Here is a 25,253-nt window from a genome sequence, read left to right as displayed (position 1 = left end):
GAGATTAATCCTTTGTCAGTTGCTTCATTTGCAAATATTTTCTCCCATTCTGGGGTTGTCTTTTCATCTCATTTATAGTTTCCTTTGCTGTGCAAAAGCTTTTAAGTTTCATTAGGTCCCATTCGTTAATTTTTGTTTTTATTTTCATTACTCTAGGAAGTGGGTCAGAAAGATCCTGCTGCGATTTATGTCAAAGAGTGTTCTTCCTACGTTTTCCTCTAAGAATTTTATAGTGTCTGGCCTTACATTCAGGTCTTTAATCCATTTTGAGTTTATTTCTGTGTATGGTATTGGGGAGTGTTCTAATTTCATTCTTTTACATGTAGCTGTCCAGTTTTCCCAGCACCACTTATTGAAGAGACTGTCTTTTCTTCATTGTATATTCTTACCTCCTTTGTCATAGATTAGGTGAACATATGTGCATGGGAAAAATATGGAACGCTTCATGAATTTGCATGTCATCCTTGTGTAGGGGCCATGCTAATCTTCTCTGTATCGTTCCAACTTTAGTATATGTGCTGCCAAAGGGAGCACGGAAATGATTTCTTAAACATGACGCAGGGCTTCCCTGGTGGTGCAGTGGTTAAGAATCCGCCTGCCAATGCAGGGGACACAGGTTTGAGCCTTGGTCTGGGAAGATCACACATGCCACAGAGCAACTAAGCCTCTGTGCCACATTACTGAGCTTGTGCTCTAGAGCCCACGAGCCACAACTACTGAGCTCGCGTGCCACAACTACTGAAGCCCGCATGCCTAGAGCCCGAGCTCCGCAACAAGAGAGGCCACTGCAGTGAGAAGCCTGCGCACCACAACCAAGAGTAGCCCTCACTCGCCCGCGTGCAGCAACAAAGACCCAATGCAGCCAAAAATAAATAAATAAAATAAATTTTTAAAAAATGATGCAAAAGGCACTAATTAAAAGGAGAAGATCAATAAAGTTGATTTCATTAAAATTAAGTTCCCTTCATTGACATACACTATTAAGATAGTAAAAAGCAACCATAGGGCGGGAGAACATATTTCCAACAATTTTAACCAAAATATTCAGAATACATAGAGAATTGTTACAAATGATTAAAAAAAAACCCAAAAGCAATGCTGCCAATTCAATAGAAAAATGGGCAAGAGAATCCACTAATGAGGAAATCCAAATGACCAATGTACATTTAAAATGGCATCCAACCTCATTGGGAAGCAGAAAAAGCACATCAAAACCTCAATGAGAAACCATTGCTTACCCACTAGATTGGAGAAAATTTAAAAGTAGGACAATTCCAAGGCAAGAACATGGAGCAATAAGAACTTTCAAAAACTGGTGGCAGTAAACACTGATCCAGTCATTTTGGAAAATGCTTTGGCACTATCCAGTAATGTGCAGTTGTGCATATCCAGAAATTCCTCTCTCAGAGATATGTTCTATTTTTGAAATGCATACTTATGTGCACTACCGTACACTTGACAGGAATGTGCAATGTTGCGTACAATAGCCTCAAATGGGATCCTGCCAAACATCCATCTACAGTAAAATGAATAGACAAACGGTTTATTCATGTAATGGAATAACATTCAGTAGTGAAAAATTTAAAGCTACAGCTGTGTGCAACATAACATCAACAAAAGAAACAAGACAAAAACAGATAAAGTAACCCACATTGATTAGGGGTTCCTGCTTCTGTCGCAAAACTATGAAACAAAGCAGGGACACATTAACCTAACAGTCAGGAGAGTGGTTACCCCAGGGGAGGCAAGAGTTTGAGATGAGCAAGGAACATGGTGGGGAAGTTACTTATCCTCCTGATTTGGTCCCGAACAAGGATCCTTCTGCCCAGTGTCATCTGAGCCAATAGAATGAGACCAAGCAAAAGAAAGTTTTTTGTTTTTTAATTTTATTTATTTATTTACTTTTTGGCTGTGTTGGGTTCTCGTTTCTGCGCCAGGGCTCTCTCCAGTTGTGGTGAGCAGAGGCCGCTCTTCATCGAGGTGCGCGGGCCTCTTACTGTCGGGCCTCTCGTTCCAGAGCACAGGCTCCAGACGCGCAGGCTCAGTAATTCTGGCTCACGAGCCCAGTTGTTCTACGGCATGGGGGATCTTTCCAGACCAGGGCTCGAACCAGCGTTCCCTGCATGGGCAGGACGCCCGGAAAGTTTTATTCTTTGATGAAAGAATGGAGAGAGGCGAGATCACCCTGTAGAGTACCGGCTCTCCCTGGCTGCCCGGAGGTAGGGCTGCTTTACAGGGTTTTCTTCAGCGGGGAGGGGGTGGAGTTCTCTTGGGGGCGGAGTTCTCTCAGGGGCGGATGTCTCCCAGGGCTGGCACAGCCGCTTGCGGCTTTAGATCACGGTGCCGGGTGCAGAGACGCTGCAGACGGGCTGTCGCCGCCATCTTGACTTGCTGTGTCGTTCGTGGAGCTTCTGACCTGTGTCCCACGGAGCTGAGGTGTCGGCGCAGCTGTTTGTGCACTAGAACTCTGGTCTGAAGTGCTGGGTGCCAGGTCTCTTCACACGGCCCCCTATGAGCAACTGAAACTAGACTACGCACAGAGGAAAAGAAAAACGAAAGGTTAGACTTTTTAAATTACCCAGATTCTATTTTCATTTCCCGGGAATAGTCAACGGGCTTTGCCAGTGATAGCAGCATTCTCTAATGCTGATGATGTTCACTATCTTGACCTTGGTGAGTGTTACACAGGGATCCACACTACTATAATTTGTTAAACTGTGTAGTTTGTTATAACTTGTTAAACTGTACACAATATTTTATACACTTTTCTTCATGTCATATTTCATAATTTAGAAATGTTTAAGCATATGCAGGGTACGGAGGGAATACAAAGAAAGGAGTCCTTTCTATGGGAGGGAGGAAGTAGGAAAGGCTTTTTAAGAGGTTTCCGGTGAGCTAAGTTGGGAAGTGACTCAAGGAGTAGGAGGGTACCGTCAGACTTTGATTCCTGTCACAAATGCTTACTTGTGTGTTAGTGTCCAGACTGGGAAGACTGTTTCAACTTGGTGGGAGTGGAAAGATGATGGCGATGAATACACGGGGCAAAAAAAAAAAAAAGCAACCAATTTAAGGTCCATAGGCTACAGATAGAATATAGTTAAGTGTTGTCCTGGGCAGTATGGTTTAGTTGTATGACATTACTGGTTCATTTATTCAGTAATTAATCCATTCATTCAACAAATATTTTCTGAGCATCCGCTCTGTGCTGTGTATTACTCAAGATCCTGGGGCTAATGTGTTTTCATTGACCATGATTAGCATGGGATTACTATAGGCATCTGCTTATTTTCCAGAGTAGGTTGAGTGGTTTGGGATCCTACGGTCACTGCAGAATAGACCTTTGCTTCTGGATCTCCTCCAAAATAGCCCAAATCAAATGTGTTCCTTGATGTAAGGTCCATGAGATTATGTGGGTTTTCCTCAGCGTCACCCATGGCATCTGGGTCTTTACCTTGTCCCAGATTTGCACCCACAGAGCTCAGTGGGTTATAATTTGGAGACTTGGCCAATTCTTTTAGTTTAGAGAAATAAGACAGTATTTACCTGTGTAAGTACTTAGGTGTCTCCACCATTTCTGATTCCTTCAGATTTTAACTTTACCTTCAGCAGAGCTCATTGAGCCCACAATAGAGGGAAAAAAGTGTTTGTAACGGCTTTCTTTATACGAGACAATTTTAAAAAATAGTGAAAGGCAAAATGAAACTAATCCTAAGAAGATCTCTGAAATAACTACTGTTTCAAACTGTAGACTTGGGGTTACTTTTTATTCCAGAAGTTGAAAAGTATTTGAATTGTTTGTTTCTCAGGAAATTTTACCCTCTAATAATATAAAATTTATTGCATGATGAATTTCACTGAATAGGCCTGAAGAAGATCCTAAGATGGAATTCTTGAAGAGAAGTTATTTTTTCACGTTTAGTTTACAATGTATATATATAATGCTTGACGTTTCTTTATTTCATATTTCAATGATACGCATTAATTTTTTGTTTTTAGTTTGGGTAACCTTGGCTTTTATCTGATCAGAAGACTTGTTATCATGCTGACCTTTCCAGCATTTGATTGACAACTGATTCCTTCAGAGTCTCATGGGATATATGTTTCCCAAAGTTTACAAATGCTTTTATTTAATAAGACCCCCCAAAAATGGTAATTTCTGAGTAATTTGTCCTGCTATAACTCTTTTCTCTTAGCATTCTTTAAAAAAAAAGATCTTTTCCCAAAACTACTTCGGAGACATTATAAACATACTAGCTAATTCAACAAACATTTACTGAGTGCCTACTACATTCCAGACACAATGCTAGTTTTTCAGTTAAGACAAAACAGGTAGGATGCAACACCTGTACACAGGACTTCACAATTAGTTGAGGATTGAGAGATATAAATTGTCAACAAAGATACAGTGTGATAAATGTGATAATCAAGGTTAGAATAGAATGCTAAGTAAGAAAATAGGAAAGATATTTAGTTGATATCGGAAGCAAAAATGAAGGCGTTTCTAGGTGAAAGTGACCTGAGCTGAGATCTGAAGAAGGTGTAGTGCTGGGTGATTAAGGTAAAGATGTTAAGCTGGACAGTGACCTAGGCAGAAGGAACAAAAGGCGTAAGACACAGGGTGTGAGAGAATGTGGTAAAGTTAGAACTGCAAGTGGCTTAGTGTGGCTGAAAAGTAGGTTGTGAAGTAAGTGGACAGAGAGTGAGATGAAGAGGCTGGTAGGATTCAGGTAATCCAGGTAATTAAAGGGCTTATGTGTCATTCTAAGGCTTATCAACCTTATCCTGAAGGTAGTGGGATGCACTGAACAATTTTAAGTAGAGGAGTGAGAAAATATTTGTATTTTAGACTAATCTTTCTGGTGGTAGTTTGGAGAACAGATAGTAAGGTGAAAGCCTGGTGTTTGGGGATGAGGCCATCTGACCAGAGGCAAAGTTAAAGCACTAAACTGAAGCAAACAAATAACTTAGAACTGAAGAGTCAGTTTGGTTCCAAACACCTGTGTAATTCAGATTTTTCTCTGACAGATTTCCAGATTATTGCCAGCTCACTTTACCTGAGTTGTTACATATCTATATAAAGGTAGTAGATAATTAAGCAGAGTTGATGTGAATGAAGCAACATCTATTCCTTCTTTGAACAGGGAACAAGATTTCAAGGAAAAGAATCTATAATGCTTTAACAATGATGTGAGATATAATAAGAAAAATACAGTGTCAAGAAAGGCCTGACTTAAATTACTATCAGTAAGCCAAGGTGAGGTCTAATGACAGCCTTAACATTGTTTCAACAGCCGCCAATATTTGAAGCTAGTGATTTGTTTACATTTGTCCAAGAGATAGGTTAACGGCAATTTTGTAGATGGTGGCAGGCATCCTAATCAGTCTTCCAGCAGGACAAAACCATCATTTAATCATGTCACTGGCTCAGGATTGATATAGGGAGAGTGAGAAGTTAAGTGAGTCTTCAAAACACTCTATCCATTCAAAAAGGGGACTTCAAAAAAAGATTCAAGGAGAAGAATTCATGTGTATCTTCAGCTTTAGATATGTTGGTATATTGAAAAAGTAGAAAAGAGAATGTGGAACAGACCTCCAGTGACAAATTCTGCTCTTTCCCCTACTTGAGAACCATTAACACAAAATTTCATGGTGGTAGCTTAGGTTGAGAGACCTAAACACGTGCATGTTCTAAATGGGTGTTCCTTTTCTTAATTTTTTATAAATTTATTTATTTTATTTTTGGTTGCGTTGGGTCTTCACTGCTGCGCACGGGCTTTCTCTAGTTGCAGTGAGCGGGGGCTGCTCTTTGCTGTGGTGCACGGGCTTCTCATTGTGGTGGCTTCTCTTGTTGCAGAGCACGGGCTGTAGGTGCACAGGCTTCAATAGTTGTGTCACGTGGGCTCAGTAGTTATGGCACATGGGCTCAGTTCCTCCGCGGCATGTGAGATCTTCCCAGACCAGGGCTCGAACCCGTGTCCCCTGCATTGGCAGGTGGATTCTTAACCACTGTACCACCAGAGAAGCCCCTAAATGGGTGTTCTAATATGATATTTTCCCATCATAAAACATACCAGCATTATTTGTAAAAGCCTAGAGACCACGGATCCATGTCCAAGCCCTGTGTTGTCCAGCTCATCTGATTAAATCTGGAAAGAACTAAATGTGCAATTCTTACTTTGAACAAACACTTGACATTGCTATCAGATAAAATTACAAGCTAGAATTCTATGAAAAGTCACATTGTAATTAAGTTGTTCTAATTGAATACATTATTTTTTTTAATAGTTACCCATGCCTTCAGTTTGTTAGTAAACATTATCTAATAAAATACTCTATTGTTTAGGAAAGTTTGCGTAAAAGGGAAATTGTTTGGGGAAAAGAGTAAGCAGTGAATAGAATCTGAAAAGAAATGTCTCATAGCAGCCAAGCAATTATGTTCCTTCACAGAATAAGTGCTTAGTATCAATTTTGTGCATGTAGAGGGCATCTCTAGTGATTCAGAAGAGAGAAGCAGTTCTTGGTGCTTTCCAGTTTTCCTTATAAAAACACTGCATTGAAAAGATCAATGAACATACAGTTGTATGTTTAAAGAATAAGATGATTTTGTTTCCACTACCGTTCATGAGATGATGAGTGAATGGGTTGATACTTCAGCTGCTCTGGTTTCTGGTGTTAGGAAGACTACCCTACGGTCAGTTTCACCACATTCTGCTTGATTGGCCTTTTGGGAAGGGCGATAGGCCAATCCTTGATTATAATGATTTGCTCCCTGAATTTACGTATCCAAAAAAGTACTTAGCTCCTAAGAGAGTGGTCTCTACTTCCATCCAAGGGGTCAGATGACCTCACACAAACAAAAATCAGGATATGTGTTTTGAGAAGTAAGGAAGAACTTAGTATTATAAATAGGAGTTGCTATATATTAGTTATGTATTGCGATGTAACAAGTTACTCCAAAACTTAATGGCTTACAAAAACAAGCATTTATTATCACACGTTTTCTGTGGGTTAGGAATCTGGTGTGGCTTAGCTGAGTGCCTCTGCTTCCGGGTCTCTCACAAGGCTGAAATCAAGGTGGCCAGCATTGCAGTTATCTCAAGGGTCAATCAGGCATGGATCTCCCAAGCTCACTCAAGTGGTTGATGGCTCAACTCGGTTCCTCGTTGGGTGTTGGATGGAAGGCCTGAGTTCCTTGCCAAAGGAGACTCTCCATAGGACAGCTCACACCATGGCCACTGGCTTTCTTCAGAGTGAATGTGCAGGATTGGGAGGGAGGGAGGGCAGCCCAAGATGGAAGGCACAATCTCTTTGTAACCTCATCCCAGAATTGACGTCCTGTTACTTGTGCTGTAGCCTCCTTGTTAGAAACCAGTCACTAGGTCCAGCCCACACAAGGGGAGAGGCATTCACAGGGCATGAATACTAGGAGGCAGGGATCATTGGGGCCATTTCAGAGGCTGCCAACTGCAAACTGGGAAAACCTGGCAAGAGTAGTTCTTCTTTAAGACCCCTCTTAGTCAACTTCCTGCAACCAAGATTCTTAATATTCTTTCTTCTTTGGGATCCCTGTCCCAAATCTCCCAGTTTCTTCACTTTTCATGAATTTTTTTCCTGGAACAGTTTTTGAGGTTGCTCTGTAAAGCCATTAGCAGTGGCCTAGAATTAGACTGCTGGTGTGATCTCAGAGATGGGTATACTAGCTATAGCGTGTGTTCTCTTGACCTACCAATTTTGAGGATTAAAAAAAACTTTAGACCCACCTTAGAGTATTTACATATTTATTATCAATTTTAAATGTAGGAGGTGTGGAATCTGGTTAAAACCCCAGGCCAGAGAATTTGGAAGATTGAACCTCTGGCTTTGTTTGACTTCTAGGCAAAACTCATTGTCCTTCGGCTGCACATTCCCATTGTTCTTAAAACCTGCTGTATGGGAGGATGGCGCCTGAAGAGGGAAAATGTCTTGGCCTTGCCACCACCCAGGCTGTTATATCTTTCTTATAAATATCAGGCTGCAGTCACTTGTGAACATTTCCCTCATTAGGTTTGGATAATTAATTGCTGAGTCTTGCTGCTTTCTTTTGAGAAAGGGGCAGTATATAAAATATATTTTGTAAATTAAAATATGTCTGCTGCATCTGATGTAAGAATAAATGCTCAGTTTCAGGACTGCAGTTTGGCAGTGTGTTTTAAATTTGTCTACTCCCTTATGAACAGAGTAAGGTCAACAGTTTAATCAGTTCAGTATTTATCAAGCACCAAGTGCTGCCAGACATGGTGCCAGGGCCCGGGAATATGAGGATGAGTCATACACATTCCTGCCCTTGTGGAGTTCTCAGTCTGTTGGGAGGAACAATCAGGTAAACCAATAATAACAAAATAATGTGATAACAATAGAGCTGCCTACGGAGTTCAGAGAGGGCCCTGAGAAGCGGGTGTCTACTCTGCCTGGGAATTTGTGTTCTACAGCATCCCTTAGAATACAAACCTCAGAAGGTCTGATGTGTTCGGGAGGAGAAGCATGTATGCTTGTAGGCTGTGCAATGTTTTTTCAGCTGTTCTATCCCCAGAGGGAAAAGAGCATTACGTCTTCACTGAATTTTAAAGTTTTTTTTATAATTACTAAATTATTATCTTTAGAAAGTAGAAAATAGTTTAATTTTACCAATGTAATTCTCTTTGAAACCAACTTTGAAATGTCAAATGTCAGATTGATTCATTCTCCTAATAAACTATTTAGCCAGGAAGTCCTTTCACCAGGAAATGCTTTGTTTACATCTCTGAAGGTGGTCCTAAAAGAGTAGAGGGTATGTATTAGGAATACTTTGTACTTAGCAGCATGTACAGTGATGTCAACTTACAATGTAATACATTCATTTATGCCTATAAAGTTGTTTTAACTTTAATGAAAAATACCAGCAACACTAGTGTATTAGTTTTCTAGGGCTGCCATACAAAGTACCACAAACTGTGTGGCTTAAAACAAGGTATCAGCAGAGCCATGCTTCTCAGGCATGCTCGGAAGATTCTAGGGCAGAATCCTTCCTTGCCTCTTCCAGTTTCTGGTGGCCCTGGATGTTTCTTGGTTTGTAGTAGCATCACTCTAATCTCTGCCTTGGTCTTTTCATGGCCTTTTCCCCTGTGTCTCTCTGATTCTCTCCTCTTGCTATAAAGACACTAGTCATTGGATGTAGGGCTCACTCTAAACCCACAGCATGATTTCATCTTAAGGTCATTAACTAATTTTATGTCTGCAAAGACCTTATTTCAAAATAAGTTCACATTTTAGATTCTGGGTGGACATGAATTTTGAGGAACAGTATTCAACTTATTACAGTTAGATTTACAGAAACAGCAAAAGATATATTTGCACATCAAGGATAAAAGCTTTATACTTCACATTTGAAAAAAGATATTTCTTTATATTATTTTTATACCTGGTGGTAGAAAGAAAAAGAAGTGGGGAAAAGGTAGACTTTAAGGGTAGTTAGGTAAGATCTGATAGATGTAAGGAGATTTAACATGTAGAGAAATATGAAATGCTTAGGACCAAAATGTAATGCAGGAAGTGCTGTGATAGCCTAACTTCCCCAAAGTTGTTCATCCAAAAATGGTTACAGATATTTAGATTGGAAGTCAGAAACTTAATTCAAAATAGGTAAATTAGTTTACTGAAGGGCAGAAAGGTAAGAACCATTGAAAAGTCCTAAACCACTGAAACTTTTAAGTATTGACTTGGCAGTTTGAAAGTCTGTCCATTTTTTCTAAGATGTAAGTCTGATAGGCTATCAGCTCAGTCTTATTTATCCCTGTATTTAATTAAATGAGTCAAATCAGTAATTATTTATTGAAAAACTGCTTTCAAGGGAAGGTGTTACATTGTACATAAAGAAATATAAAACTCAGCCCTTTCTTTCAGTAGCTTAGTTGTGAAGACAATCTGAATACATATGAAAAGATAACTAACTGTATAAGCAGTAAAAAGACTGTGTCAAGGCCTTATAGCAATTTAGAGGAGTGAAAGCTGCTATAGGTATTTTGAATAGAAAGAAGTTAAATGCAGGGCCTGAGAGACTTACACAAGTGTTGAAAGGGCTGGGAGTGCTGGCTTTTAGGAGACCTGGAAGTGCAGGGTCCACAGGGAAGCTGCCACTGATGAGCTCAGCTGTCTGCAACATTGGAGTGGCTGATTCTCAGGAGATCATGTTTATCCTTGTGGAGCACCTGTCCTGCTGGGGGAAATAATCAGATAAACTCATAATCAAAATACACTGTGATAAGTGATGTGGTAGAGTCAGGTACAGAGCGCAAAAAGGGCATAGAGAAGGGAGTGTCCCCGGCCAAACCTCACATTGCCATCTGGGAGTGCCACCTCACTTACCTGCAGATGATCTAGGGGAGTAATGACCTGTTCATCCTGCCTTCTGGGTCAGCCCCTTATTGGTAGAATCCAATGAGCTCTGCTGAAAAGAGCCTGGAAGTGTAATTTCCTGAATTTATCCCCTTCCGTGCAGAGGAGGGCTTAGGGGGCAGTGATGTTTCTGAGAATCAACAGACACATCTTCTGCAGTAGCCAAGAAAAGCAACTGAAAGAGGGATATAATGTGGGTCTTAAAGAGAAGTGAGATTTGGATAAGAAGGAAGAAGGAAGGTGTGTATTCCAGGTGGAACCAGGGCTTAGGATATTCCAAAATGTGTTCAGGGTGCAGGGATTATAGCAAATTGACTGAAGTCATGTGGAAAGTCAGTGACAGATAAAGTTATAAAGATAGATTGGGTCAGATTATGAACAGCTCAATGGTGAGTTGAAGGGATGGGAATGGATTTTAGGTTAGTGGGTCCCAACTTGTGGGCCTGAGGTCTCTGGGACCCTGGAGTTATTATTGTCAGGGGCTCTCTGATCCATATGCATACCATGCATAGCCTGGACACGGAACAGATATGTCTGTCCCATGGTACGAGCTACGGTTTGTACTTGACTGTAGGTGATGTGACTTAGCAAAATACAGATTAATTGTATATGTCTAAATTTATTGCAGCATGTATCATCTATTTTTTTAATTAAAGTGTTCTAATAGTAAGACTACTATCATGTGGTGACCTGTACAAAATTGTTGGTATTGTAACGGGGTTTTTATATTTAAGAAGTTTAGGATCACTACTCTAGGCAGTATGAGTCCTTTGAAGGCTTTGGAGCAGCATAAAGACAAAGTGAAATGATGGTTTAGGGAAATCAATCTGATAGTGCTTTATAGATTTAAAAGTGGAGATTAAAGGCAGCTAAACCAATAAGAAACCTCTTGTGGAAATTAAGCTTCAGAAAACCAGTGAGCTGAGAATAAGCAATTCCTAAAGCAAGATGTGATGTGTGACAATGGGTACAATTAAAGAATTGTGCACCAGGTGTGAATTTATTGCCTCTCAGCTCCAAATTCACACTGTGATGCCTGTTCTGTGAGAGTGGAGCTGGGCTCTGTTTGCCAGCTGACAAGTTGTTACGATTTGCCATTGAAGGGCGCTGCAGGGACACTGGAGGAAGGACTTCCTTATATTGGGCCCAGTGTGCACCTCTCTCCGGACTCCTGTAGCACACACGGCTTCTCCAAGATCTGGCTTTGGCCGCCTGTGCAAGTTCTCTAGCATCAGATTCCTGTAGCATCAGTGCAGCTTCTCCTGGCACCCCTTCAGGTGGCTTTGCAGCAGAGCCACTGCCGAAGGACAACCTTGTGGATGGCTTTCCTCCGGGACACCAGAGGGCAACATTCTGGCAAGCTCTGCTGGCACAGGACCTCAGCAACTTCTCTACCAACCAATGAGCCACAGCTGCTCCCTCTCCAGTGAGGGGAGTGGATTAGCCCTTGTTGGGGGAGACTCTTATGTGGGGCAATAGCTCAGCCCTAAGGGTAGTGGCTGCTCCTTTATCTGTAATTTTTGTATTCCTTGGTGTTTTCTTCGCTTTTCACTAGCCAATCCCTTGTTGAATTTAATAAACATTTATATTAAACATTCCCCATAAACTCCTGTATAATCTTTGTGATATAGGTCCTGATAGGACCCTGACTGATATAAATAGTATCTAATTCTGTTGGACATTCATAATAAAGCAACATCTTCTACATTTCTCTTTAGCTGAGGATATAAAAGGCTATGTGTTTTAGCCAAATAGAGTTATATTATTACCCATATTTTTCTTGCTGCTAGGGAGCAGTAAAAGCAACATCATATAAGCATTTTGAAGGCTGCAAACATAATGAGTTTCTTGAAGAAGTTCTTCATAAGTAGAAAGTAATAAATTAATATTGTTTTTGAAATGTTTTCTGTGGTTGATAACATGGTGATAATAGAAGTTTTATTTATTAATTCTTCTTGTCATTCATTCATGTCTTCTCTGTTATAAAATGGAACTTTTTACATTATTACTGAAATCCATCTGGGATTATGACATTTGGGATTTCATCATTAAAACATATGTTTATAGCCCCTTACTTGAGGAATTTTATCAGCAAAGTATCAGGTACTATGTTTTCATATTATTTAGACCTCAAGGTCTTGGAAGGCCAAGAGGCTTTTGTGTTTAACTCATTTTGTTCACAAATGTGAGCTTAAATATATACTTTTGCTTGAAAATCATTGCGTAGCTGAGGTTTGGATAGATTGACAAGTATTACATATGAGTATGTATTAAAATATCAGTAAATTAAAGTAAGTGTGTGTGTGTGTGTTGGGTGGGAGTCTGAGATCAGTGTTTTTTTTCTTGTTTACTTTAGTGACTGAAAATAGCCCAGGTTACAAATTAGTAAATTTAGCAACATTATGCTTTTATTAAGAAATAAAAAGATATCAATGTTCTTCTGAGGGTGAAAACATTTATATAGTATCAAATTTATAGTTAAGTGGTGTTTATTCTTTTCTAAGACACCTTTCTGTACTAGCCCCGATGGAATTGAAATGTCTTTTCCCCTTGCCTCTTAAAGGGCTATAAACCACGTTCAGAACTCTAGAAAGACTAAAGAATGCTTAAGTGGGATTTTCAAGGTTGACAGCGTTAGAACTCAAGAACACAACCTTGCTTTGTTAGATCTGTTACAGAGAATGTTAGTGACGTTACCCATCATGTTTGCTAGATGGCGCTAGAGTTCATATCTCATATCTAGACTTCACACACCTTCCTCTGTATTTGGAGTCATTATTGTCGGATTTAAAATCGTATTACCTTAAAAATGTTATTTATTAAGTATGTACGGAGTGTTACTTTGTCTGACATCATTTAAGATCTCATTTTCCTCTAGCCCGTACATGAAAAGATCTGACAACACAATATAAAAATGTTTTCTTTGAATATTCATGTTTAGAGAGTAGAAGACTAAACATGTCCAGAAAGAGCTTTTCCAGAAAGAAAATTCTTAGTGAAAACTGAGCTTTCACTATGTGTCTATACTTGAAAATTGAGTAGGCGAATTGAATAATTACATGCTTATTTTAAGCTTTAAAAACATCTTTGCCTCAATTATTTTAATGTTTTAGTTGAAGGACCTCTGTGACCTGTATATGCACATAAACATAGTCTGTTGACTAAGAGAGGTATTTGAAATGAAGAAAAAAAAATTACCTATAAGATATAGTTTTTAATTAACAGTCATAAATAAGAAAATGTCACATTTTCTAAGAAGTAATAGCTTGCATTTATTTTCTGCATTTGTTTCAGTTAAAAATCATATTACAAACAATGCATATATGCATGTATAAAAAATGTCCTACTGACCGTATGTTCTGCCTTCCCTCACCTAGTTTGACATTGTAGAGATTTCTGCCGTTAGAAGTTTGATGTCTATTCCTCAACAAATTTTCCTAAACATGAAACATAAATATGTTTTCATCTTTGTAGATTATCTCTGTATATCTTTATATGTTATCTTCTGATCTGTCTATAATACAATTATAATCCTTGTATACACAAAGATCTGATTACATGAAAAAAAAAATCTAGAGTCCAAGAAAATAATTCAAAGTAATGTGAATCATATTCCAGTCTTGCATAAAAATATCCAAAGAGAAGAAGATTCCCATGCATCACAGAATTTCTTTCAAAAACTTCTTTCCCCAAGTTCTTATTGTCAATATTGTTCACACCCATAGCAATGCTTTAAAGAGTCACTCCTTTCTCACTCCAAGCTTTCTAAATTCTCCACCCAATTCAGTCCAGACCAACCCTCTCTCTGGTGTAGTCTTCTATTACTCAGTCAGTTTTTCTCTTCCTTCAATACCTAGATTCTGCAAAAGAAAGTAGGGTCTTGAAGCTGACTGAGCAAATAAGTCAGCTTCATCTCTCTTCTTCTTCTTCTTTTTTTTTTTTTTATAAAGAAGATATTGGGGGTAGGAGTTTATTAATTTATTTATTTTTGCTGTGTTGGGTCTTCGTTTCTGTGCGAGGGCTTTCTCTAGTTGTGGCAAGCAGGGGCCACTATTCATCGCGGTACGCGGGCCTCTCACTATCGCGGCCTCTCTTGTTGCGGAGCACAGGCTCCAGACACGCAGGCTCAGTAGCTGTGGCTCACGGGCCTAGTTGCTCGGCGGCATGTGGGATCCTCCCAGACCAGGGCTCAAACCCTTGTCCCCTGCATTAGCAGGCAGATTCTCAACCACTGTGCCACCAGGGAAGCCCCATCTCTCTTCTTTGTGATGGTGATGGAGAGGGAAGAAGATGGTAAACATTATAGCCTCTTATCTTTTTATCCCTCTCAGTGCCCGCGCGCATGCACGTGAGCGCGCGCGCGCGCGCACACACACACACACACACTCACATATGCAGATTCTCTTTCCCTTTTTTAGTTACATAAATGGAAAATCATACTATATATATTGTTCTGGGTCTTGGTCTATCTGCTCAACAATTTATCATGGACATTTTTTCTTTTTAAATTTATTTATTTATTTATTTTTGGCTGCGTTGGGTCTTCGTTGCTGCGTGCGGGCTTTCTCTAGTTGCGGTGAGCGGGGCTACTTTTCATTGTGGTGTATGGGCTTCTCATTGCGGTGGCTTCTCTTGTTGCAGAGCACAAGCCTTAGACGCGCAGGCTTCAGTAGTTGTGGTGCACAGGCTTAGTTGCTCCGTGGCATGTGGGATCTTCCCGGACCATGGCTTGAACCCATGTTCCCTGCATTGGCAGGCAGATTCCTAACCGCTGCACCACCCGGGAAGTCCCATGGACATTTTTTCATATCCATACACGTACATCTACTTCTTCAAAAAAACCCCATGCACTTCATATTATTCCATGCATTGATGAGTATGGATGTACTTTATATACAACTGTTTCCCAACTGATATTTGGGTAATTTCTAATTTATGTTATTTTTTAAAATTAATTAATTTATTTCTGGCTGCATTGGGTCTTCGTTGTTGTGCGTGGGCTTTTTCTAGTTGTGGTGAGGGGGGCTACTCTTCGTTGTGGTACGCAGGCTTTCATTGTGGTGGTTTCTCTTGTTGCGGAGCACGGGCTCTTGGTGCATGGGCTTCAGTAGTTGTGGCATGTGGGCTTCAGTAGTTGTGATTCATGGGCTCTAGAGCTCAGGCTCAGTAGTTGTGGCACACGGGCTTAGTTGCTCCGCGGCATGTGGGATCTTCCCGGACCAGGGCTTGGACTCAAGTCCTGCATTGGCAGGCAGATTCTTAACCACTGCGCCATCAGGGAATTCCCTGGTATTATTCTAAGAATACTCTGGTAGATATACTAGTGTATTTCTGAAGACACTTAGAATTGGAATAACTGGTGTGTAAATTTAAAGTTTAATTGACAGTACCATATTACTTTCCTAAAAAGTCCTACTGGTTTTTGAGCCCATTAGTAATGCATGAGCCTGCCCATTTTCCTATTATCTTGCAAATGTTGCTAGTATCAATCTTTAACTTTTTTCCAATCTGAATACTAAAATTATCTTATTAAATATCTTCAAATTTTTATCAAATTAATGACTGTATATTGTTTATAAAGTAGAAGTAGAAGTATAAATTTATATTTAAAAAACAGCAGTTTTTTTAGTGTTCTTGTTCTGCAATTCCTGTTAGTCACATGTTGAACCTCCTGGATTGAGTCTTGTATGGGCCAGGTTTTGCTGTTATAAATTTCTGTTGTGAAGTTTTAGTGCTTAACCCAACAACTGTTTGTCTCATACTCATGTTCAAAGTGAATTGGGTGAGATTCCTTCTGCTCCACATGGTCAAACAGGTACCCAGCTGATGGAGGTACCACCATTTGCTGCAAAGCTTTTTATCAAATAGATAAGAGAGTGGAGAATTTTCTCTATTTCAACCTGGAGGTAACACATGTCTTCTGCTCACACTTCATTGGACATGACTAGTCACATGACCCTGCCTAGTCCCAACTGTGCTGGGAAATATAGTGGAATATTTGATGAATGTAGCTACTTTTGCCACAAACCTATAGGGCTCTCATTTTTCTCTCCAGTTTTTCAATTCTGATATTTTGTTCCGTGTATTATAATATAGTCATAACTTAATCTTTCAGTCTAAAATTAAATTTTTCTGTCACATTTTTAGTTTCTAAGAGTTCTTTTCTTTCATTTTTTTAAATGTATTTTTCCTTCTGGTTTCATGAATTCAATATATATTCTTATTTCTCAGAAGATATTAATTTAAATTTTAACTTTTCTTTTTGCCACCAACCAATGCATTGCCATTGTTTCTTCAAATTTCCCCTTTCTGTTTGTTTTTCTTGGTCTTTGCCTTTCCTATTGGAGGCTTTTCTAAAGTGTCTGGTGATCCTTGACTCTTTTTTTGTATTTATGACACTAAAAAGATGATTGAAATCTTTTTGTGCAGCTGGGTGGGAGGGGTGGGGGAGAGACTTGTCAGATGATGTGAAGAGTGGTCAGATGTGGTATGTGTGTGGGAATCCCTGAATATTAAATATCCATATTTGTGTGTTTTTTCTCTTGGGCTGCTCAGTTCCTCCAGAAGAGACTCCTCTAATCTCTGAGTATTTGGGGGTGATTAAGCCTGCTGCCAGTTTCTGATAATCAACTGAGGGAAGGGAGTGTGGGAGCTTACCATCTAGTACATACAGATTAACCTAGCTGCCCTGTTCTCAGTCTGGGGTTGTGGCACGATGGCTAGCTTGCCACCAGCATTCATGCTTCCACATCCATTACGTATGGAGTTATTGGAAGCAGCTTCCCAGCCAGAGCCTATATCGTCCATCCCCTAATATATCTAGGTGTCTCTAGGTGCCTAGTCCATACATCTTTTCTTGGGAAATGCTTTATACTCTTTCTTTTTTCAGCCAGTTGTGATAGAGATAAACTTCAGGCAAAACTTTGAGTTTACATTTTAAAGACAGTAGATTTTCAGTTTGGATGCCTAGCTGACTCTGTAGATGTATTTTTTAGTTTCCTATTGCTGCTAAAACTAATTACCACAAACTTAGTGGCTTAAGACAACACAGATTTATTATCTTACTGTTCTGAAGGTCAGAAATCTAAAATGGGTCAGCAGCACTGTGCTCCTTTTGGAGGCTCTAGGGAAGAATCTGTTCCTTGCCTTTTCCAGCTTCCAGAGGTGACTTGAATTGCTTGGCTCATAGCTCCTTGCTCTCATCATTCTGACCTCTGTTTCTATAGTCACATCTCCTTCTCTCACTCTGACCCTCCTGCCTCCCTCTTATAAAGACCCTTGTGATTACATTGGGCCCACCTGGATATTCATGATAATCTCCATTTCAGGATCCTTAAATTAATATCATTTGCAAAGTCCCTTTTACCATGTAAGGTAACATATTTGTAGGTTTTGGGGATCAGCATGTGGACATGTTTGGAAGGCCTTATTCTGCCTACCACAGAACAAGACTGTCCCCTCCACCTGTTTATGTACTAATGAAACAGGAGGGAAGGGGGCAGGACACAACCTTTAAAAGAATTTTATAGCCATAGTACATGACAAAGACTTGTTAGAACCAAGTAGGCCCAAGATGGTGGAAGATTCAACTTCCAGTGGACCTTGTGCCTCATATGCTCATTGTAATACATTAGCATGCTAAATGACACACCTACCACTGCCATGACAGTTCTGAGGCCAACCATAAAAGGTCAAAAAGTGGGTGGTGGCCCAATTCCTGGAAATCCCTGCCCCTTGCCCAAAAGAATTAGAATAATCCTCCCACTCATTAGCCTGTGAAATTACCCAGCCCATAAAAATTAACCACACCATATTTCAAGGCCTCTTGCCTCTTGCCTCTTGCTTTCCCAGGTGGCCTGCATTCTGTCTGTGGAGTGTGTTTTTCTTGAAATAAATCTGATTCTTACCTATCACTTTGTCTCTGAATTCTTTTCCAACAAAAAAAGAACCTTAAGTTCACCAGCAACACTAACTGCTGTTATATGAGCAAGAAAACCCTCAAACATCTATCATGTAAAAGCAATGAAATTTGCTATAGCTTTTAGTATTATGTTAACTAATACAGAATTGAAATGGAGTTATGCCATAACAAAAACTTAAAATAGTGACACTGAGTTAGAGCTTAAATAGTGAGTGGTGAGAAAACATACATGAGAGGCTGTTAAAAATGGGAATAAGGTTTTATAAAACTCTTGTTTGTGATAACATGGAAGGCAGACAGACCAAGTTCTTACTGAATCCCCATAACTTTAGTGAAAATGTCTGGGAAGAGCAAGAGTATTAGTATGCATTGATTGCTTACTGATGCACTTAGCAAGGTGTTTTAAAAGAAGTAAATGAGTTCTGTGCAAGTAGAATTAAAGAGAGTAGAGAAAGTTCAGAAATTTGTCACCTTACAGAGATGGAAGAGCCAACTACTTCTAGACACCAAACTTTAGGAAATAAAGTCACAAAAAGCTTTGAATGGCAAAAACCCATTGAGTTTACAGTTAAACAAATGACTCATCTGGGCAGCAGATACTACATTAAGGATATTACCTCCCTTTCAAGCTATTGTTTCAGAAGACCTCAATGCAAATTCCATTAAGTTGGAAGAGAAAGAGGAATAGTCTTGAGAAACAACAAGTTATGGAAGGCTTGGATTCATGACTAGGAATTGATTGGAAGCAAATAGAACAGAAGCCTATTAAGATTTTTGGAGAATTGTATAACTTAAGAAACTATGAACTTGGCCCACAGAAAGCATGTGATGGTAAAAATAACCATTAAAACCACAAGATTTTACTTTAGTCTGAGGAACTGTTTGATGCTCACAGTGCATAATCCCTAGAAGCTCTGTTTGTATGCACTTTCCTTTGCACGCACGGTACCAGTTCCAGTTAGTTTCTTGAGTAAGAAAATTCAACCCACTAAGCAACTTTTCATATGGCAAAAAATCACAACAGGCCAAACAGCCAGAAATCTAAAACCCTAAATTCCATCATACCTAAAATGGTAGGTTTCTCTCCCCAAAGAAATTACACCTGGGGACCTTCCATAGGAGCTAGACTTTGCTATAGAACTTTCATAGAATTAGAGCTTGGAAAAGAGCTGGAGGTCAGATGGTAAGTATTCAGAGGCTGTCTCACCTTTTCAGACCTTATAAGAAAGGTATGCCAGTTAGGATAGCCCTAAGCATTTTTTGCTTTAGATTTAACTGATGGTCTCTGTATGACAAATTTTATCTCCTGGCACAGGGCCATTCTTAATGAGTGGTACTAAAACATTGCATAATATATGACAAGCACATGAGGCATTGTGGCTGAAAATAGATCAGTGGTTGTTTCTTAATGACTGGGATTGGATTTGTGTCACAAAAGATTATTGACTATCCCCACAAACTTTGTAGAGATGTCTTATCTTGGTAGTCTGATGACTGCCTTCAGATATTACCCAAGGTCCATTTTAGCCTGTCAATTTCTCTTCTTAGAAAAAAAAGGGTTATTTAGATAATTAAACTCAAAAATTAGAAAAATTGGGTCCCAGTTTGCATTCAGACATTGAAAGAGAATTTTGGACATCTTTCCTCTGCCCCCAAACGTCTTCAGTTTATACTTTACAAAAGCCCACACCAATGTAGATAATCCTACATGCAGTGGTTCAGTGTATGGCATGAGAGCTAGAGAATGCCATTGAGGTTGTGGAACTTACAGGAGAGGTTTCTGAAATTAGACAGGTGATATTACTAAATTTTAGGTTATTGGCATCTGGAGGTAGAATGTATACCGTCTTAGGAGAAGAATATTGTATTTACATCCCTGTAGACCTCCCCAGGATATTTTATATTACAAAAAATACCCAGGGAACAAAGACATGATGAAATTAGGTAATTTGGCTTACATTCCCATATTTGGTTTTACAGGCTCTTTGGTTTGGGATGGGATGTTTTCTCTTGGTTCCTGTATTATGCATGGACTACAAATTATGATTACTATTCTTCAGTTAGTATATGTTTTTCAGTGCTCAGTTGTATGGTTTTCAGGGTCTTGAATGCTGTGGAGAGGTCACTGTTCTGTGAAATGAAGCAATTAATGAATTTTCCACAAAAAATAAAAAAACCTGATATTTTTAGTGTTGGAATGACTACCATCAGAAGCTCTACACACAACCAGAACACATCATCCAGCTGTGCAGAACTGGATTAATCATATGTCCAGATGATAATGTTCTACCCTTCATTTTAGGAGGAAGAATGGCCTAAAAGGGGATTATATTAGTTCTCTATTGCTGTGTAACTATATTTTCACAAACTTAGAGGTTTAAAACAACACGTATTTATTATCTCACAGTGTTTTGGGGTAAGGAATCTAGGAATGGCAGAGTTGAGTCCTCTGCTTTAGGGTCTTACAACACTGTAGTCAAAGTTTCGCCTGGTACTGCTGTCTCATCTGAGGCGTCACTGTGGTAGGATCTGATTCTAAGGACACATGATTATTGGCAGCATTCAGTTCCTTGTAGGTAGTTGGAATGAAGACCTCAGTTCCTTACTTTCTGTCAGCTGGAGGCCACTCTCAGATCATTGCCCAGTGGGCCTTCTCAACATGGCTGCCTTCGTTGAAGAAAATCTCGAAAGAGGAATGTTATAATCTTATATAACGCAATCACATACATCCCATCACCTTTGCAGTATTCATTTGGTTAGGAGCAAGTCACCTCTTGACTGGTCCACAGGGTGCCCAGATATTTGGTTAAACATTATTTCTGGGTTTGTCTATGTGGTTTCTCTGAATGAAAGTAATAGTTGAATCTGTATACTGAGTAAATCAGATTGCTCTCCCACATAAGTGTGGGCCTCATCCAATCTATTGAAGGCCTCAATAGAAAAATACCTGGCTCTTCTGGATCTGGACTTCTCAGGTTTTATAATCATGTGAGCCAGTTCCTTATAAGAAATCATACATATATATGCTTGAGTTGTAGGAACTGGAGAAGATGCCAAAAGCTAAAATACGTAGTGGTCTCAGCTAATCTTTCCTTTGCATCTTTCCCAGGAAATGACTCAATTTTGGGTGCCAAATTTGGTTCATCCATGGCCAAGAAAATTACAAACAAACACCAAAAAATCTCAAGACAACAATAATACTTGTGGTCATTTTAAAGGTATATTTACAAATTTTTTGGTACTCTTCACTTAAAGAAGAAAAGCCTAATTTCCTACTGCTTGAATGTGGACTAGACTTAGTGACTTGCTTCTAACAAATAGAATGCAGCAAAAGTATATCACTTTTGAAATTAGTTATTAAAAGACTGCAGCTTCCATCCTGGGTCCCTCTCTTCTCTCTCATCACTCACTCTGGGGGAAGCCAGATGCCATGTTGTTTGAGCAACCCTGGAAGAAGAGGCCCACATAGTGAAGAACTGAAGTCTCCTGACAACATCCATGTGAATGAGCTTGGAAGTGGATTCTTCATGCCCTTCAGATGATTAAACCCCAGCCGACATCTTGACTGCAACCTTGAGAGACACCCTGAGTCAGAAGCTACTAGCTATGCCACTCTTTGATCCCTGACCGTCAGAAATTGTGTGAGACAATAAATGTTGTTTTAAGTTACTAAATTTGAGGGTAATTTATTATGTGGTAATAGATAACTAACAAGCTTGTGTAAATCTTCAGCTGCTCCTAGATTAGGTAAAATATTTCAGGTTTAATAAGTTTCCCATCACATTTAAAATATTTTTTTCCCACAAATATTACAAAGTTTAGGGTTTCCCTGGTGGCGCAGTGGTTAAGAATCCACCTGCCAATGCAGGGGACACGGTTCGAGCCCTGGTCTGGGAAGACCCCACATGCCACGGAGCAGCTAAGCCCGTGTGCCACAACTACTGAGCCTGCGCTCTAGAACCTGTGAGCCACAACTAATGAGCCCATGTGCCACAACTCTGAAACCCACGTGCCTAGAGCCCATGCTCTGCAACAAGAGAAGCTACCACAATGAGAAGCCCACGCACCGCAATGAAGAGTAGCCCCCGCTCACCGCAACTAGAGAAAGCCCGTGCGCAGCAATGAAGACCCAACACAGCCAAAAATAAAAGAAAAAAGAAGTTGAAAAATGAAGTCTTATTGTAGATTCCCACCTACCTTCAATTTCTTTTAATGAGCTGCCTTATACTAAAGCCAAGTTTGAATAGACTTAGGACTCTACATAATAAGCAGTTAAACAGTGTCTAACTTACTGAAAGCCTATTAGGTGTTCAATTCCTTATTAAGCTTTCCACATAATATCTCATTTATTCCTCTCAATAATATAATGGTATTATTATTATTATTTGCTCCATTCTTACATTTGAGAAGACCGAGGCTGAGAGAAGGGAAATAGAATTCCCCCTTTGTGGGTGGTGGTGAAACCTGTGACTTGCTTCTAACCAACGGAATATGGAAAAAGTGATGGAGTAGGTACTTTTCATGATTATATTTCATTATATATCCGTCCCTCTTAGCAGAGTCTGCTGGCCTTGAAGAACAACTGCTATGTTGTGAATTGCCTATGAAGAGAGTCACATAGCAGGAAACTGTGAGTGGCCTCTAGAACTAGAAGGGGACCTCCAGTCAATAGCCAGTAAGAAATGGGTCTTTAGTTCTACAAGTATAAGAAAATGAGTTCTGCCAACAACCTGAAAGAGCTTGGAAGTAGATTCTTCCTCAGTCAAGCCTCTGGATGTGAATGCAGCCCAGCTGATAACCTTGATTGCAAACTCGTGGGACCCTGATTAAAAGACCCAGCTAAGCCATGCTGTTCTCAGTATATATAGGATAAAATAATTTCAATTTGACTGGGTCCATGGAGATGATGTATTTCACAGGTTTTCAGTAGTGTTCCTCAGAACACTCAAGGTTTCACAGAAGAGGTGCTAGAAGATGTGGTGGTAACCATAAAGGTGAAGTGGGAGCTGAAAGAGAAGTTTGTAGAGAAGGAACACCACAGTCCATCCAGCTTCAACTTGAGCTGCTATGATTTTGGTTCTTCTGAATATTGGTTCTGGGTAGGCTTTCACATGAAATAAAGTGTTTTATTACTAAAAAAATTGAAAACCACTTATGTATAGCAACTATTCCATCTTACAATTAAGAAATTGAAGCTTACAAAGGTTAAGTGACTAAGAAAAAATTACACAGTTATTATATCATTTGGTAGAAACAAAATTTGGATATGAATTCAGGTTTTTGAACCTCAGGCTTTTTCAGTGTTCCATCCTTGATGTCTTCAGAGCATAGGATAAAGAGCTACTTCAGCCCAGTATAAACATATATATTATCTTAATATGTTTCTCCATGAATATGCATGCACATTTTAAAATTATTGTTTCTAGACAAAATTTTTCCATGAAGAATTTGAGGTGGCTTGCCACAACAAATTAGGAATTTGGGGAAGGGAAAGTGAGGTGGAACTAGAGTTGCAAAATACCTGTGCTAAAGTCTGGATGGTTGTAGGAGTGGGCTATAAATGGATGGTGAGCCTGGTAGAGGTCAGTGCAGAGGAAACAACACAGAATTTCTGGCACCTTGAAAATGTATGAAATCAAACCTGGGGGGAAAAGCACTAAAAGAAATCTGGGCCAACAAAAGTAACTGCTCTAGACTGCCTGTCAGCTCTTACTGTTCTTGATGTGCATAAGGCTTACTTATTTCCCTTTGCTCTAATGTACTCAAACTCCAAGTGCCTGAACATAATGTGGGGAGTTAAAATAGAGGAGTGCCTCAGTTCCCACAGTGCCTTGCATCTGTCAGTTTAAGAGGACACCACAGCATTGCTTTAATGTTGTGTGTGTGTGTGTGCATGCCTGCACACACTTTTATTAAACATATGCTCCCAGCCACATTCCACTTGGCAAGATCACAAGTACATAATAGCTACAAGCTGTAAAGAAAAAATAAAAGAGAGCTTAACCAGTTTCTTTTAAAAATAAATAAGACCTCCTAAGCCACTTTAAGTATTCATTTATACATTCTTTGAGTGTGCACACTAGCTTTTCTTCTGTCTCTGAGTCTCTATTTTCTCACCCCTACACAAAGATGAGTATTGCAGTTGTACGTGATGCAAACATTGGAAATCTGTGTTTACATTTGTGTTTCCAACTGAATATGCTAATAGTGTTTAATCAGCAGTGATGTTGCTTTATATCAATGTTTTGTGCCGCGTACAGCCTCAGTGATAATGTTGTGATAACCAAATTTTTCCCCACATCAAAACTTGGAGACTATCCCAGTTTTTTGAACAGCCATTTGATTCCAAAATATGATGAAATCCTTTATTTTCTTCAGGATTGTTTCTGTGTTTTCAGGGAACACTAAATATCCTCTTTGCTTCACTAAGGGGTTGGGGGGACTTGGAACAGATTTACTCTTTTAGCAGTCCCGAGGTTTTGGTGATCCAGATGAGCTCCCCAGCTGGCCAGGAGAACCTGCAGGGGGAAGCTCCAAGGTTGGTGAGGCTGTCAGAAGAAACAGCAGCAGGCTGCTTGGAGTGTGATTTGGGGATATTCAGTCCAGCGGCACACTGGCTAGAAAAGCAAGAAGAGAACAGCAGTTGAGTACCATGGAGATGGGAAATGACAGGCTTTTAGTCACGAATTTACAAACACATTTTTCTAACCTTCTAATAATATAGCTAAAGGAGATATAGGGCCTGTACAAGATTTGGTGAGCTTCTGAACTTAGGCAAGGGATACTCCACAGATAAAGTATTACACTCTTAGAGCACAAATATCTATCTCCTCTTGAAAAAAAAGGTAAGAATAGCAATCTCAAACTGCAAACTTCCTTTTTAAAAGAGAAGTATTTCTTATTCTTTGTGTATGTTCAAAGT

The 25,253-nt window shown here is 39.6% G+C and overlaps 1 non-coding gene across 1 annotated transcript; it reads right to left on the bottom strand.

Moving 5' to 3' along the window:
* Positions 1–427: 427 nt before the first annotated feature.
* LOC115801877 (U6 spliceosomal RNA) lies at positions 428–534 on the bottom strand. Its single transcript, XR_004022235.1, has one exon. It is a non-coding gene; the product is annotated as a U6 spliceosomal RNA (small nuclear RNA).
* Positions 535–25,253: the final 24,719 nt, after the last annotated feature.

Source organism: Delphinapterus leucas, chromosome 1, assembly GCF_059928025.1.
Source record: "Delphinapterus leucas isolate spDelLeu-1000000601 "Yukka" chromosome 1, BTC_Dleu_Yukka2, whole genome shotgun sequence".
NCBI lineage: Eukaryota > Metazoa > Chordata > Mammalia > Artiodactyla > Monodontidae > Delphinapterus > Delphinapterus leucas.
Note: the sequence above shows the minus strand (reverse complement) of the source record. Positions and strands in the feature narration are given on the sequence as shown.